Source organism: Carassius gibelio, chromosome A11, assembly GCF_023724105.1.
Source record: "Carassius gibelio isolate Cgi1373 ecotype wild population from Czech Republic chromosome A11, carGib1.2-hapl.c, whole genome shotgun sequence".
NCBI classification, from domain to species: domain Eukaryota; kingdom Metazoa; phylum Chordata; class Actinopteri; order Cypriniformes; family Cyprinidae; genus Carassius; species Carassius gibelio.
The window spans coordinates 24,658,225-24,671,617 of record NC_068381.1 but is presented as its reverse complement, the minus strand read 5'-3'; the positions used below and the strand labels follow the sequence as shown (position 1 = coordinate 24,671,617).

Sequence of the window (13,393 nt, the reverse complement as noted above, 5' to 3'; positions counted from 1 at the left end):
CGCCATATTATAGCAGATTATAAGTTCATTATAATACACATATTATCTTACATATAACATGTTGTGATTTATTTATTTATTATTTAATGCCATGTCAGCAGCAGGGGCTATATTCATGCCAAGAGGAAACATTTCAATTGCACAATTCAGTCATATATATAATGTCAAAACAATTATATAACATTTATATATATATATATATATATGTTTGTATGTATGTGTGTATGTTTGTACAAATATAAAAAAATACATATAATAAGATTATAACAAGAATAAAAGTATAAGAACAATTACATAGAGTCTTAACAAGTTGTGATAGATCTTTCTATTATGGCTGTATGTCTCAATGACCTAGGCTCATACAACACGTTTATGAGTATAAATAAATAAATAAATATATAGCATTATGGATTAATTTGACTAAAACAAATACTCAGATTAAACATATTGTGGTCTTTCAACTGTGTCCATGTGATAAGGGCATGAACCTGAATGTATAAACTTATCCATTCACTTCTTTTGACTGGTCATAACATATGTACAAACATATAACATACGTGTAAAAGTTAAACAAAACATTAACATTTTCCAAATTTATTTTGTGTGTTCAAATGCCGCATTTGGAAAAAGCTGTGGAACCTTATTACAATTCAATAAAAATCATTTTTTTTTTCATTGAGAAAACTTGTTAATCGGTTAAATTCGACATATTTACAGTTACGTTAGCTCCGGTCGTAATAGTATTTACACATCAGTGACAGTTGACGTTACGTAGTATCAAGCGGTAATCATAGGCTAATTTACATGGCCAATCTTGCTATTCCTAAAGAACAAAAATCCTAAACCATTTCATTCATATCAAGATATAAATAACATACATGAGCGGAATGTAAATAATTTAACGTTACCTGAGCGGAGATTACATGCAATTGGCGAGGACGTGCGTGATTGGTGTATGAGAAATAGACCTTGCCATTTCATTGGACGCGGAAAAATAGAGATCGCAACGTGATTGATTTATAAAAGATAGAAGTCGTAAAGTGATTGGTTTTTAAAAGATAGAAGTCGTAACGTGATTGGTTTTCAAAAGATAGAGGTCGTAACGTGATTGGTTTTCAAAAGATAGAGGTCATAACGTGATTGGTTTTTAAAAGATAGAAGTCGGCATACTATTGGATTAATTTTACAGACTTGTGGTTGTCAGGTAGAGCTATCGAAGGGGCTAAGGGCTAGTCAGAACCTCGACATATCAGGGTTCTGTAGCTCTACTGCTGGCCAAAAAGTCACTTCTGGTGCAGGAAGATTTGCTGGATTTTTGAGGAGGGAAGCAAAAAGGAGCATGCATTCCCATACCGGGAGTTGAACCCGGGCCGCCTGGGTGAAAACCAGGAATCCTAACCGCTAGACCATATGGGATCTGGACACTTTAAACTGGCCATGGGCTTCTGGCGCACTTTCCATACATGTGGTCAGCGTGGGCGCAGGACCTTGTAGTGGCCTGTTGCTTTAGTTCTGTGACTGTAACAATGTGATAATAATTTGGCAAAACAAGAATTATCCAAAAGGACGGTTTTCTGAATTATATAGTGTTGTATGCATTCAGGGAATCTGTTTTTTCACTCAACCCGGGGGTTCAGTGTATTTGGGCAGATTCCTGTGATTGCAGAATTGATTCCTCAAACTGGTAATTAAGCTCTTGTCCAAGTGAAAATACTCGTGTCATCCATTTGAAAACACACACGGCAACCTTTATCTAGAGGAAAAACTGGAGTCAACCCCTGGCTGCGTACGAGAAAACCAGGAATCCTAACTGCTAGACCATATGGGAACTGGCCAGCTTTAACTGGCCACAAGCTTGTGGGCGACTTTCCATAAATGTGGCCTGTGTGGGCGCAGGGTTTTGTAGTGGCCTGTTGCTTTTGGTGTGTGGCTGTAACAATGTGATAATAATTTGGCAATACAAGAATCATCCGAAGGGACGGTTTACTGAAATATATAGTGTTGCATGCATTCAAGGGACATGTTTGTTGACTCACACATGGTTCAGTTTTTTGGCCAGAATCCTGTGATTGCTGAATTTATACCTCGAACTGGTAATTAAGGTCTTGTCCAGGTGAAAATACTTGTGTCATGCATCTGAAAACACACATGGCAACCGTTATCTAGAGGAAAAACTGCCTATCGTCGGTCTGTCAAGGTACAAAACTGACATGTTGTGAGGTTAATAATGAAAGTGAGACCAATTTTTAATATGCTGATTATTCGCTCGTTCAGTTTAATGCAGATTACAAATTATTCTCAATGTCCAGGTGGCAATTAGTGATAAGGCTTCAAAATGGCAAGCCTGTGACATCAAAACCACATGGCATTGCACCCTTCAAAGTAGTAAAGCGGTTACAGAGTAGCGATGAAATTGTTCATTCTAGAATCAACTGGCCCACCAGCCAGCATTTTGTGAGATGAATGGCAATACCAAAGCATGTCCGTGTCTCCCCTAGACATCGGAATGGGTGTGCAGAATGTGCCTTTTTTTGGAAAAAATAGAAGAATGCCTAGAGAGTTGCCTTTTCTTTTGGACTTTGGAGAAAAAAAACACAACAACAAAATAAGCCGGAGAAAAACAAGCACAAAGCGAGCCAGCCAGGAGTCGAACCTAGAATCTTCTGATCCATAGTCAGACGCGTTATCCATTGCGCCACTGGCCCACCATTAGTAAAGACCCCCGATTGTTACAGACTTGTTGGTTTTCGATGTGACGGTGGCAAGCATTGATGTCTGCTCATTCTCACCTTGTTATCAGGAGAACAGACTACCAGCCCTCCAGCCCACCAGCCCACCAGCCCACCAGCCCACGAGCCCTCCTGCCCACCAGCCCACGAGCCCTCCAGCCCACCATCCATCCCTGGTGGTCTAGTGGTTAGGATTCAGCGCTCTCACCGCCGCGGCCCGGGTTCGATTCCCGGTCAGGGAAAGCTCTTTTGCCTTCCAATTGTGGACTGCGAATTCAAGCTCTGCTGACAGCTGTGAGAAAGCCAGCTCCAAGCCAAAACATTGGTGGGAACATGAAAAAAACACCTCCTTCGAGCCGGAGTTGAACCAGCGACCTAAGGATGGCCAACACTCCAACCTACAGTCCTCCGCTCTACCAGCTGAGCTATTGAAGGGGCTAAGGGCTAGTCAGAACCTCGACATATCAGGGTTCTGTAGCTCTACTGCTGGCCAAAAAGTCACTTCTGGTGCAGGAAGATTTGCTGGATTTTTGAGGAGGGAAGCAAAAAGGAGCATGCATTCCCATACCGGGAGTTGAACCCGGGCCGCCTGGGTGAAAACCAGGAATCCTAACCGCTAGACCATATGGGATTTGGACACTTTAAACTGGCCATGGGCTTCTGGCGCACTTTCCATACATGTGGTCAGCGTGGGCGCAGGACCTTGTAGTGGCCTGTTGCTTTAGTTCTGTGACTGTAACAATGTGATAATAATTTGGCAAAACAAGAATTATGCAAAAGGACGGTTTTCTGAATTATATAGTGTTGTATGCATTCAGGGAATCTGTTTTTTCACTCACCCCGGGGGTTCAGTGTATTTGGGCAGATTCCTGTGATTGCAGAATTGATTCCTCAAACTGGTAATTAAGCTCTTGTCCAAGTGAAAATACTCGTGTCATCCATTTGAAAACACACACGGCAACCTTTATCTAGAGGAAAAACTGGAGTCAACCCCTGGCTGCGTACAAGAAAACCAGGAATCCTAACTGCTAGACCATATGGGAACTGGCCAGCTTTAACTGGCCACAAGCTTGTGGGCCACTTTCCATAAATGTGGCCAGTGTGGGCGCAGGGTTTTGTAGTGGCCTGTTGCTTTTGGTGTGTGACTGTAACAATGTGATAATAATTTGGCAATACAAGAATCATCCGAAGGGACGGTTTACTGAAATATATAGTGTTGCATGCATTCAAGGGACATGTTTGTTGACTCACACATGGTTCAGTTTTTTGGCCAGAATCCTGTGATTGCTGAATTTATACCTCGAACTGGTAATTAAGGTCTTGTCCAGGTGAAAATACTTGTGTCATGCATCTGAAAACACACATGGCAACCGTTATCTAGAGGAAAAACTGCCTATCGTCGGTCTGTCAAGGTACAAAACTGACATGTTGTGAGGTTAATAATGAAAGTGAGACCAATTTTTAATATGCTGATTATTCGCTCGTTCAGTTTAATGCAGATTACAAATTATTCTCAATGTCCAGGTGGCAATTAGTGATAAGGCTTCAAAATGGCAAGCCTGTGACATCAAAACCACATGGCATTGCACCCTTCAAAGTAGTAAAGCGGTTACAGAGTAGCGATGAAATTGTTCATTCTAGAATCAACTGGCCCACCAGCCTGCATTTTGTGAGACGAATGGCAATACCAAAGCATGTCCGTGTCTCCCCTAGACATCGGAATGGGTGTGCAGAATGTGCCTTTTTTTGGAAAAAATAGAAGAATGCCTAGAGAGTTGCCTTTTCTTTTGGACTTTGGAGAAAAAAAACACAACAACAAAATAAGCCGGAGAAAAACAAGCACAGAGCGAGCCAGCCAGGAGTCAAACCTAGAATCTTCTGATCCGTAGTCAGATGCGTTATCCATTGCGCCACTGGCCCACCAAAAGTAAAGACCCCCGATTGTTACAGACTTGTTGGTTTTCGATGTGACGGTGGCAAGCATTGATGTCTGCTCATTCTCACCTTGTTATCAGGAGAACAGACTACCAGCCCTCCAGCCCTCCAGCCCTCCAGCCCACCAGGCCAGCAGCCCACGAGCCCTCCAGCCCACCATCCCTCCCTGGTGGTCTAGTGGTTAGGATTCGGCGCTCTCACCGCCGCGGCCCGAGTTCGATTCCCGGTCAGGGAAAGCTCTTTTGCCTTCCAATTGTGGACTGCGAATTCAAGCTCTGCTGACAGCTGTGAGAAAGCCAGCTCCAAGCCAAAACATTGGTGGGAACATGAAAAAAACACCTCCTTCGAGCCGGAGTTGAACCAGCGACCTAAGGATGGCCAACACTCCAACCTACAGTCCTCCGCTCTACCAGCTGAGCTATCGAAGGGGCTAAGGGCTAGTCAGAACCTCGACATATCAGGGTTCTGTAGCTCTACTGCTGGCCAAAAAGTCACTTCTGGTGCAGGAAGATTTGCTGGATTTTTGAGGAGGGAAGCAAAAAGGAGCATGCATTCCCATACCGGGAGTTGAACCCGGGCCGCCTGGGTGAAAACCAGGAATCCTAACCGCTAGACCATATGGGATCTGGACACTTTAAACTGGCCATGGGCTTCTGGCGCACTTTCCATACATGTGGTCAGCGTGGGCGCAGGACCTTGTAGTGGCCTGTTGCTTTAGTTCTGTGACTGTAACAATGTGATAATAATTTGGCAAAACAAGAATTATCCAAAAGGACGGTTTTCTGAATTATATAGTGTTGTATGCATTCAGGGAATCTGTTTTTTCACTCAACCCGGGGGTTCAGTGTATTTGGGCAGATTCCTGTGATTGCAGAATTGATTCCTCAAACTGGTAATTAAGCTCTTGTCCAAGTGAAAATACTCGTGTCATCCATTTGAAAACACACACGGCAACCTTTATCTAGAGGAAAAACTGGAGTCAACCCCTGGCTGCGTACGAGAAAACCAGGAATCCTAACTGCTAGACCATATGGGAACTGGCCAGCTTTAACTGGCCACAAGCTTGTGGGCCACTTTCCATAAATGTGGCCTGTGTGGGCGCAGGGTTTTGTAGTGGCCTGTTGCTTTTGGTGTGTGACTGTAACAATGTGATAATAATTTGGCAATACAAGAATCATCCGAAGGGACGGTTTACTGAAATATATAGTGTTGCATGCATTCAAGGGACATGTTTGTTGACTCACACATGGTTCAGTTTTTTGGCCAGAATCCTGTGATTGCTGAATTTATACCTCGAACTGGTAATTAAGGTCTTGTCCAGGTGAAAATACTTGTGTCATGCATCTGAAAACACACATGGCAACCGTTATCTAGAGGAAAAACTGCCTATCGTCGGTCTGTCAAGGTACAAAACTGACATGTTGTGAGGTTAATAATGAAAGTGAGACCAATTTTTAATATGCTGATTATTCGCTCGTTCAGTTTAATGCAGATTACAAATTATTCTCAATGTCCAGGTGGCAATTAGTGATAAGGCTTCAAAATGGCAAGCCTGTGACATCAAAACCACATGGCATTGCACCCTTCAAAGTAGTAAAGCGGTTACAGAGTAGCGATGAAATTGTTCATTCTAGAATCAACTGGCCCACCAGCCAGCATTTTGTGAGATGAATGGCAATACCAAAGCATGTCCGTGTCTCCCCTAGACATCGGAATGGGTGTGCAGAATGTGCCTTTTTTTGGAAAAAATAGAAGAATGCCTAGAGAGTTGCCTTTTCTTTTGGACTTTGGAGAAAAAAAACACAACAACAAAATAAGCCGGAGAAAAACAAGCACAGAGCGAGCCAGCCAGGAGTCGAACCTAGAATCTTCTGATCCGTAGTCAGACGCGTTATCCATTGCGCCACTGGCCCACCATTAGTAAAGACCCCCGATTGTTACAGACTTGTTGGTTTTCGATGTGACGGTGGCAAGCATTGATGTCTGCTCATTCTCACCTTGTTATCAGGAGAACAGACTACCAGCCCTCCAGCCCACCAGCCCACCAGCCCACCAGCCCACGAGCCCTCCTGCCCACCAGCCCACGAGCCCTCCAGCCCACCATCCATCCCTGGTGGTCTAGTGGTTAGGATTCGGCGCTCTCACCGCCGCGGCCCGGGTTCGATTCCCGGTCAGGGAAAGCTCTTTTGCCTTCCAATTGTGGACTGCGAATTCAAGCTCTGCTGACAGCTGTGAGAAAGCCAGCTCCAAGCCAAAACATTGGTGGGAACATGAAAAAAACACCTCCTTAGAGCCGGAGTTGAACCAGCGACCTAAGGATGGCCAACACTCCAACCTACAGTCCTCCGCTCTACCAGCTGAGCTATCGAAGGGGCTAAGGGCTAGTCAGAACCTCGACATATCAGGGTTCTGTAGCTCTACTGCTGGCCAAAAAGTCACTTCTGGTGCAGGAAGATTTGCTGGATTTTTGAGGAGGGAAGCAAAAAGGAGCATGCATTCCCATACCGGGAGTTGAACCCGGGCCGCCTGGGTGAAAACCAGGAATCCTAACCGCTAGACCATATGGGATTTGGACACTTTAAACTGGCCATGGGCTTCTGGCGCACTTTCCATACATGTGGTCAGCGTGGGCGCAGGACCTTGCAGTGGCCTGTTGCTTTAGTTCTGTGACTGTAACAATGTGATAATAATTTGGCAAAACAAGAATTATGCAAAAGGACGGTTTTCTGAATTATATAGTGTTGTATGCATTCAGGGAATCTGTTTTTTCACTCACCCCGGGGGTTCAGTGTATTTGGGCAGATTCCTGTGATTGCAGAATTGATTCCTCAAACTGGTAATTAAGCTCTTGTCCAAGTGAAAATACTCGTGTCATCCATTTGAAAACACACACGGCAACCTTTATCTAGAGGAAAAACTGGAGTCAACCCCTGGCTGCGTACAAGAAAACCAGGAATCCTAACTGCTAGACCATATGGGAACTGGCCAGCTTTAACTGGCCACAAGCTTGTGGGCCACTTTCCATAAATGTGGCCAGTGTGGGCGCAGGGTTTTGTAGTGGCCTGTTGCTTTTGGTGTGTGACTGTAACAATGTGATAATAATTTGGCAATACAAGAATCATCCGAAGGGACGGTTTACTGAAATATATAGTGTTGCATGCATTCAAGGGACATGTTTGTTGACTCACACATGGTTCAGTTTTTTGGCCAGAATCCTGTGATTGCTGAATTTATACCTCGAACTGGTAATTAAGGTCTTGTCCAGGTGAAAATACTTGTGTCATGCATCTGAAAACACACATGGCAACCGTTATCTAGAGGAAAAACTGCCTATCGTCGGTCTGTCAAGGTACAAAACTGACATGTTGTGAGGTTAATAATGAAAGTGAGACCAATTTTTAATATGCTGATTATTCGCTCGTTCAGTTTAATGCAGATTACAAATTATTCTCAATGTCCAGGTGGCAATTAGTGATAAGGCTTCAAAATGGCAAGCCTGTGACATCAAAACCACATGGCATTGCACCCTTCAAAGTAGTAAAGCGGTTACAGAGTAGCGATGAAATTGTTCATTCTAGAATCAACTGGCCCACCAGCCTGCATTTTGTGAGACGAATGGCAATACCAAAGCATGTCCGTGTCTCCCCTAGACATCGGAATGGGTGTGCAGAATGTGCCTTTTTTTGGAAAAAATAGAAGAATGCCTAGAGAGTTGCCTTTTCTTTTGGACTTTGGAGAAAAAAAACACAACAACAAAATAAGCCGGAGAAAAACAAGCACAGAGCGAGCCAGCCAGGAGTCGAACCTAGAATCTTCTGATCCGTAGTCAGACGCGTTATCCATTGCGCCTCTGGCCCACCAAAAGTAAAGACCCCCGATTGTTACAGACTTGTTGGTTTTCGATGTGACGGTGGCAAGCATTGATGTCTGCTCATTCTCACCTTGTTATCAGAAGAACAGACTACCAGCCCTCCAGCCCTCCAGCCCACCAGCCCAGCAGCCCACGAGCCCTCCAGCCCACCATCACTCCCTGGTGGTCTAGTGGTTAGGATTCGGCGCTCTCACCGCCGCGGCCCGGGTTCGATTCCCGGTCAGGGAAAGCTCTTTTGCCTTCCAATTGTGGACTGCGAATTCAAGCTCTGCTGACAGCTGTGAGAAAGCCAGCTCCAAGCCAAAACATTGGTGGGAACATGAAAAAAACACCTCCTTCGAGCCGGAGTTGAACCAGCGACCTAAGGATGGCCAACACTCCAACCTACAGTCCTCCGCTCTACCAGCTGAGCTATCGAAGGGGCTAAGGGCTAGTCAGAACCTCGACATATCAGGGTTCTGTAGCTCTACTGCTGGCCAAAAAGTCACTTCTGGTGCAGGAAGATTTGCTGGATTTTTGAGGAGGGAAGCAAAAAGGAGCATGCATTCCCATACCGGGAGTTGAACCCGGGCCGCCTGGGTGAAAACCAGGAATCCTAACCGCTAGACCATATGGGACCTGGACACTTTAAACTGGCCATGGGCTTCTGGCGCACTTTCCATACATGTGGTCAGCGTGGGCGCAGGACCTTGTAGTGGCCTGTTGCTTTAGTTCTGTGACTGTAACAATGTGATAATAATTTGGCAAAACAAGAATTATCCAAAAGGACGGTTTTCTGAATTATATAGTGTTGTATGCATTCAGGGAATCTGTTTTTTCACTCAACCCGGGGGTTCAGTGTATTTGGGCAGATTCCTGTGATTGCAGAATTGATTCCTCAAACTGGTAATTAAGCTCTTGTCCAAGTGAAAATACTCGTGTCATCCATTTGAAAACACACACGGCAACCTTTATCTAGAGGAAAAACTGGAGTCAACCCCTGGCTGCGTACGAGAAAACCAGGAATCCTAACTGCTAGACCATATGGGAACTGGCCAGCTTTAACTGGCCACAAGCTTGTGGGCCACTTTCCATAAATGTGGCCAGTGTGGGCGCAGGGTTTTGTAGTGGCCTGTTGCTTTTGGTGTGTGACTGTAACAATGTGATAATAATTTGGCAATACAAGAATCATCCGAAGGGACGGTTTACTGAAATATATAGTGTTGCATGCATTCAAGGGACATGTTTGTTGACTCACACATGGTTCAGTTTTTTGGCCAGAATCCTGTGATTGCTGAATTTATACCTCGAACTGGTAATTAAGGTCTTGTCCAGGTGAAAATACTTGTGTCATGCATCTGAAAACACACATGGCAACCGTTATCTAGAGGAAAAACTGCCTATCGTCGGTCTGTCAAGGTACAAAACTGACATGTTGTGAGGTTAATAATGAAAGTGAGACCAATTTTTAATCCGCAAAATTGCTGATTATTCGCTCGTTCAGTTTAATGCAGATTACAAATTATTCTCAATGTCCAGGTGGCAATTAGTGATAAGGCTTCAAAATGGCAAGCCTGTGACATCAAAACCACATGGCATTGCACCCTTCAAAGTAGTAAAGCGGTTACAGAGTAGCGATGAAATTGTTCTTTCTAGAATCAACTGGCCCACCAGCCTGCATTTTGTGAGACGAATGGCAATACCAAAGCATGTCCGTGTCTCCCCTAGACATCGGAATGGGTGTGCAGAATGTGCCTTTTTTTGGAAAAAATAGAAGAATGCCTAGAGAGTTGCCTATTCTTTTGGACTTTGGAGAAAAAAAACACAACAACAAAATAAGCCGGAGAAAAACAAGCACAGAGCGAGCCAGCCAGGAGTCGAACCTAGAATCTTCTGATCCGTAGTCAGACGCATTATCCATTGCGCCACTGGCCCACCATTAGTAAAGACCCCCGATTGTTACAGACTTGTTGGTTTTCGATGTGACGGTGGCAAGCATTGATGTCTGCTCATTCTCACCTTGTTATCAGGAGAACAGACTACCAGCCCTCCAGCCCTCCAGCCCTCCAGCCCACCAGCCCAGCAGCCCACGAGCCCTCCAGCCCACCATCCCTCCCTGGTGGTCTAGTGGTTAGGATTCGGCGCTCTCACCGCCGCGGCCCGGGTTCGATTCCCGGTCAGGGAAAGCTCTTTTGCCTTCCAATTGTGGACTGCGAATTCAAGCTCTGCTGACAGCTGTGAGAAAGCCAGCTCCAAGCCAAAACATTGGTGGGAACATGAAAAAACACCTCCTTCGAGCCGGAGTTGAACCAGCGACCTAAGGATGGCCAACACTCCAACCTACAGTCCTCCGCTCTACCAGCTGAGCTATCGAAGGGGCTAAGGGCTAGTCAGAACCTCGACATATCAGGGTTCTGTAGCTCTACTGCTGGCCAAAAAGTCACTTCTGGTGCAGGAAGATTTGCTGGATTTTTGAGGAGGGAAGCAAAAAGGAGCATGCATTCCCATACCGGGAGTTGAACCCGGGCCGCCTGGGAGAAAACCAGGAATCCTAACCGCTAGACCATATGGGATTTGGACACTTTAAAATGGCCATGGGCTTCTGGCGCACTTTCCATACATGTGGTCAGCGTGGGCGAAGGACCTTGTAGTGGCCTGTTGCTTTAGTTCTGTGACTGTAACAATGTGATAATAATTTGGCAAAACAAGAATTATGCAAAAGGACGGTTTTCTGAATTATATAGTGTTGTATGCATTCAGGGAATCTGTTTTTTCACTCAACCCGGGGGTTCAGTGTATTTGGGCAGATTCCTGTGATTGCAGAATTGATTCCTCAAACTGGTAATTAAGCTCTTGTCCAAGTGAAAATACTCGTGTCATCCATTTGAAAACACACACGGCAACCTTTATCTAGAGGAAAAACTGGAGTCAACCCCTGGCTGCGTACGAGAAAACCAGGAATCCTAACTGCTAGACCATATGGGAACTGGCCAGCTTTAACTGGCCACAAGCTTGTGGGCCACTTTCCATAAATGTGGCCAGTGTGGGCGCAGGGTTTTGTAGTGGCCTGTTGCTTTTGGTGTGTGACTGTAACAATGTGATAATAATTTGGCAATACAAGAATCATCCGAAGGGACGGTTTACTGAAATATATAGTGTTGCATGCATTCAAGGGACATGTTTGTTGACTCACACAAGGTTCAGTTTTTTGGCCAGAATCCTGTGATTGCTGAATTTATACCTCGAACTGGTAATTAAGGTCTTGTCCAGGTGAAAATACTTGTGTCATGCATCTGAAAACACACATGGCAACCGTTATCTAGAGGAAAAACTGCCTATCGTCGGTCTGTCAAGGTACAAAACTGACATGTTGTGAGGTTAATAATGAAAGTGAGACCAATTTTTAATATGCTGATTATTCGCTCGTTCAGTTTAATGCAGATTACAAATTATTCTCAATGTCCAGGTGGCAATTAGTGATAAGGCTTCAAAATGGCAAGCCTGTGACATCAAAACCACATGGCATTGCACCCTTCAAAGTAGTAAAGCGGTTACAGATTAGCGATGAAATTGTTCATTCTAGAATCAACTGGCCCACCAGCCTGCATTTTGTGAGACGAATGGCAATACCAAAGCATGTCCGTGTCTCCCCTAGACATCGGAATGGGTGTGCAGAATGTGCCTTTTTTTGGAAAAAATAGAAGAATGCCTAGAGAGTTGCCTTTTGTTTTGGACTTTGGAGAAAAAAAACACAACAACAAAATAAGCCGGAGAAAAACAAGCACAGAGCGAGCCAGCCAGGAGTCGAACCTAGAATCTTCTGATCCGTAGTCAGACGCGTTATCCATTGCGCCACTGGCCCACCAAAAGTAAAGACCCCCGATTGTTACAGACTTGTTGGTTTTCGATGTGACGGTGGCAAGCATTGATGTCTGCTCATTCTCACCTTGTTATCAGGAGAACAGACTACCAGCCCTCCAGCCCTCCAGCCCACCAGCCCAGCAGCCCACGAGCCCTCCAGCCCACCATCCCTCCCTGGTGGTCTAGTGGTTAGGATTCGGCGCTCTCACCGCCGCGGCCCGGGTTCGATTCCCGGTCAGGGAAAGCTCTTTTGCCTTCCAATTGTGGACTGCGAATTCAAGCTCTGCTGACAGCTGTGAGAAAGCCAGCTCCAAGCCAAAACATTGGTGGGAACATGAAAAAAACACCTCCTTCGAGCCGGAGTTGAACCAGCGACCTAAGGATGGCCAACACTCCAACCTACAGTCCTCCGCTCTACCAGCTGAGCTATCGAAGGGGCTAAGGGCTAGTCAGAACCTCGACATATCAGGGTTCTGTAGCTCTACTGCTGGCCAAAAAGTCACTTCTGGTGCAGGAAGATTTGCTGGATCAGAACCTCAACATATCAGGGTTCTGTAGCTCTACTGCTGGCCAAAAAGTCACTTCTGGTGCAGGAAGATTTGCTGGATTTTTGAGGAGGGAAGCAAAAAGGAGCATGCATTCCCATACCGGGAGTTGAACCCGGGCCGCCTGGGTGAAAACTAGGAATCCTAACCGCTAGACCATATGGGTTTTGGACACTTTAAACTGGCCATGGGCTTCTGGCGCACTTTCCATACATGTGGTCAGCGTGGGTGCAGGACCTTGTAGTGGCCTGTTGCTTTAGTTCTGTGACTGTAACAATGTGATAATAATTTGGCAAAACAAGAATTATCCAAAAGGACAGTTTTCTGAATTATATAGTGTTGTATGCATTCAGGGAATCTGTTTTTTCACTCAACCCGGGGGTTCAGTGTATTTGGGCAGATTCCTGTGATTGTAGAATTGATTCCTCAAACTGGTAATTAAGCTCTTGTCCAAGTGAAAATACTCGTGTCAT

The 13,393-nt window shown here is 45.1% G+C and overlaps 7 non-coding genes across 7 annotated transcripts; 4 read left to right on the top strand and 3 right to left on the bottom strand.

The window, feature by feature from the left end:
- Nucleotides 1–2,632: 2,632 nt before the first annotated feature.
- On the bottom strand, nucleotides 2,633–2,705 carry trnah-aug (transfer RNA histidin (anticodon AUG)). The gene has a single exon. It is a non-coding gene; the product is annotated as a tRNA-His (tRNA).
- A 3,799-nt stretch (nucleotides 2,706–6,504) lies between these two features.
- Nucleotides 6,505–6,577, bottom strand: trnar-acg (transfer RNA arginine (anticodon ACG)). Its single transcript has one exon. It is a non-coding gene; the product is annotated as a tRNA-Arg (tRNA).
- A 194-nt stretch (nucleotides 6,578–6,771) lies between these two features.
- On the top strand, nucleotides 6,772–6,843 carry trnae-cuc (transfer RNA glutamic acid (anticodon CUC)). The gene has a single exon. It is a non-coding gene; the product is annotated as a tRNA-Glu (tRNA).
- Nucleotides 6,844–8,691: 1,848 nt separating this feature from the next.
- trnae-cuc (transfer RNA glutamic acid (anticodon CUC)) lies at nucleotides 8,692–8,763 on the top strand. The gene has a single exon. It is a non-coding gene; the product is annotated as a tRNA-Glu (tRNA).
- Nucleotides 8,764–10,627: 1,864 nt separating this feature from the next.
- trnae-cuc (transfer RNA glutamic acid (anticodon CUC)) lies at nucleotides 10,628–10,699 on the top strand. Its single transcript has one exon. It is a non-coding gene; the product is annotated as a tRNA-Glu (tRNA).
- Nucleotides 10,700–12,303: 1,604 nt separating this feature from the next.
- Nucleotides 12,304–12,376, bottom strand: trnar-acg (transfer RNA arginine (anticodon ACG)). Its single transcript has one exon. It is a non-coding gene; the product is annotated as a tRNA-Arg (tRNA).
- Nucleotides 12,377–12,546: 170 nt separating this feature from the next.
- Nucleotides 12,547–12,618, top strand: trnae-cuc (transfer RNA glutamic acid (anticodon CUC)). The gene has a single exon. It is a non-coding gene; the product is annotated as a tRNA-Glu (tRNA).
- The last annotated feature ends 775 nt before the right edge of the window (nucleotides 12,619–13,393 follow it).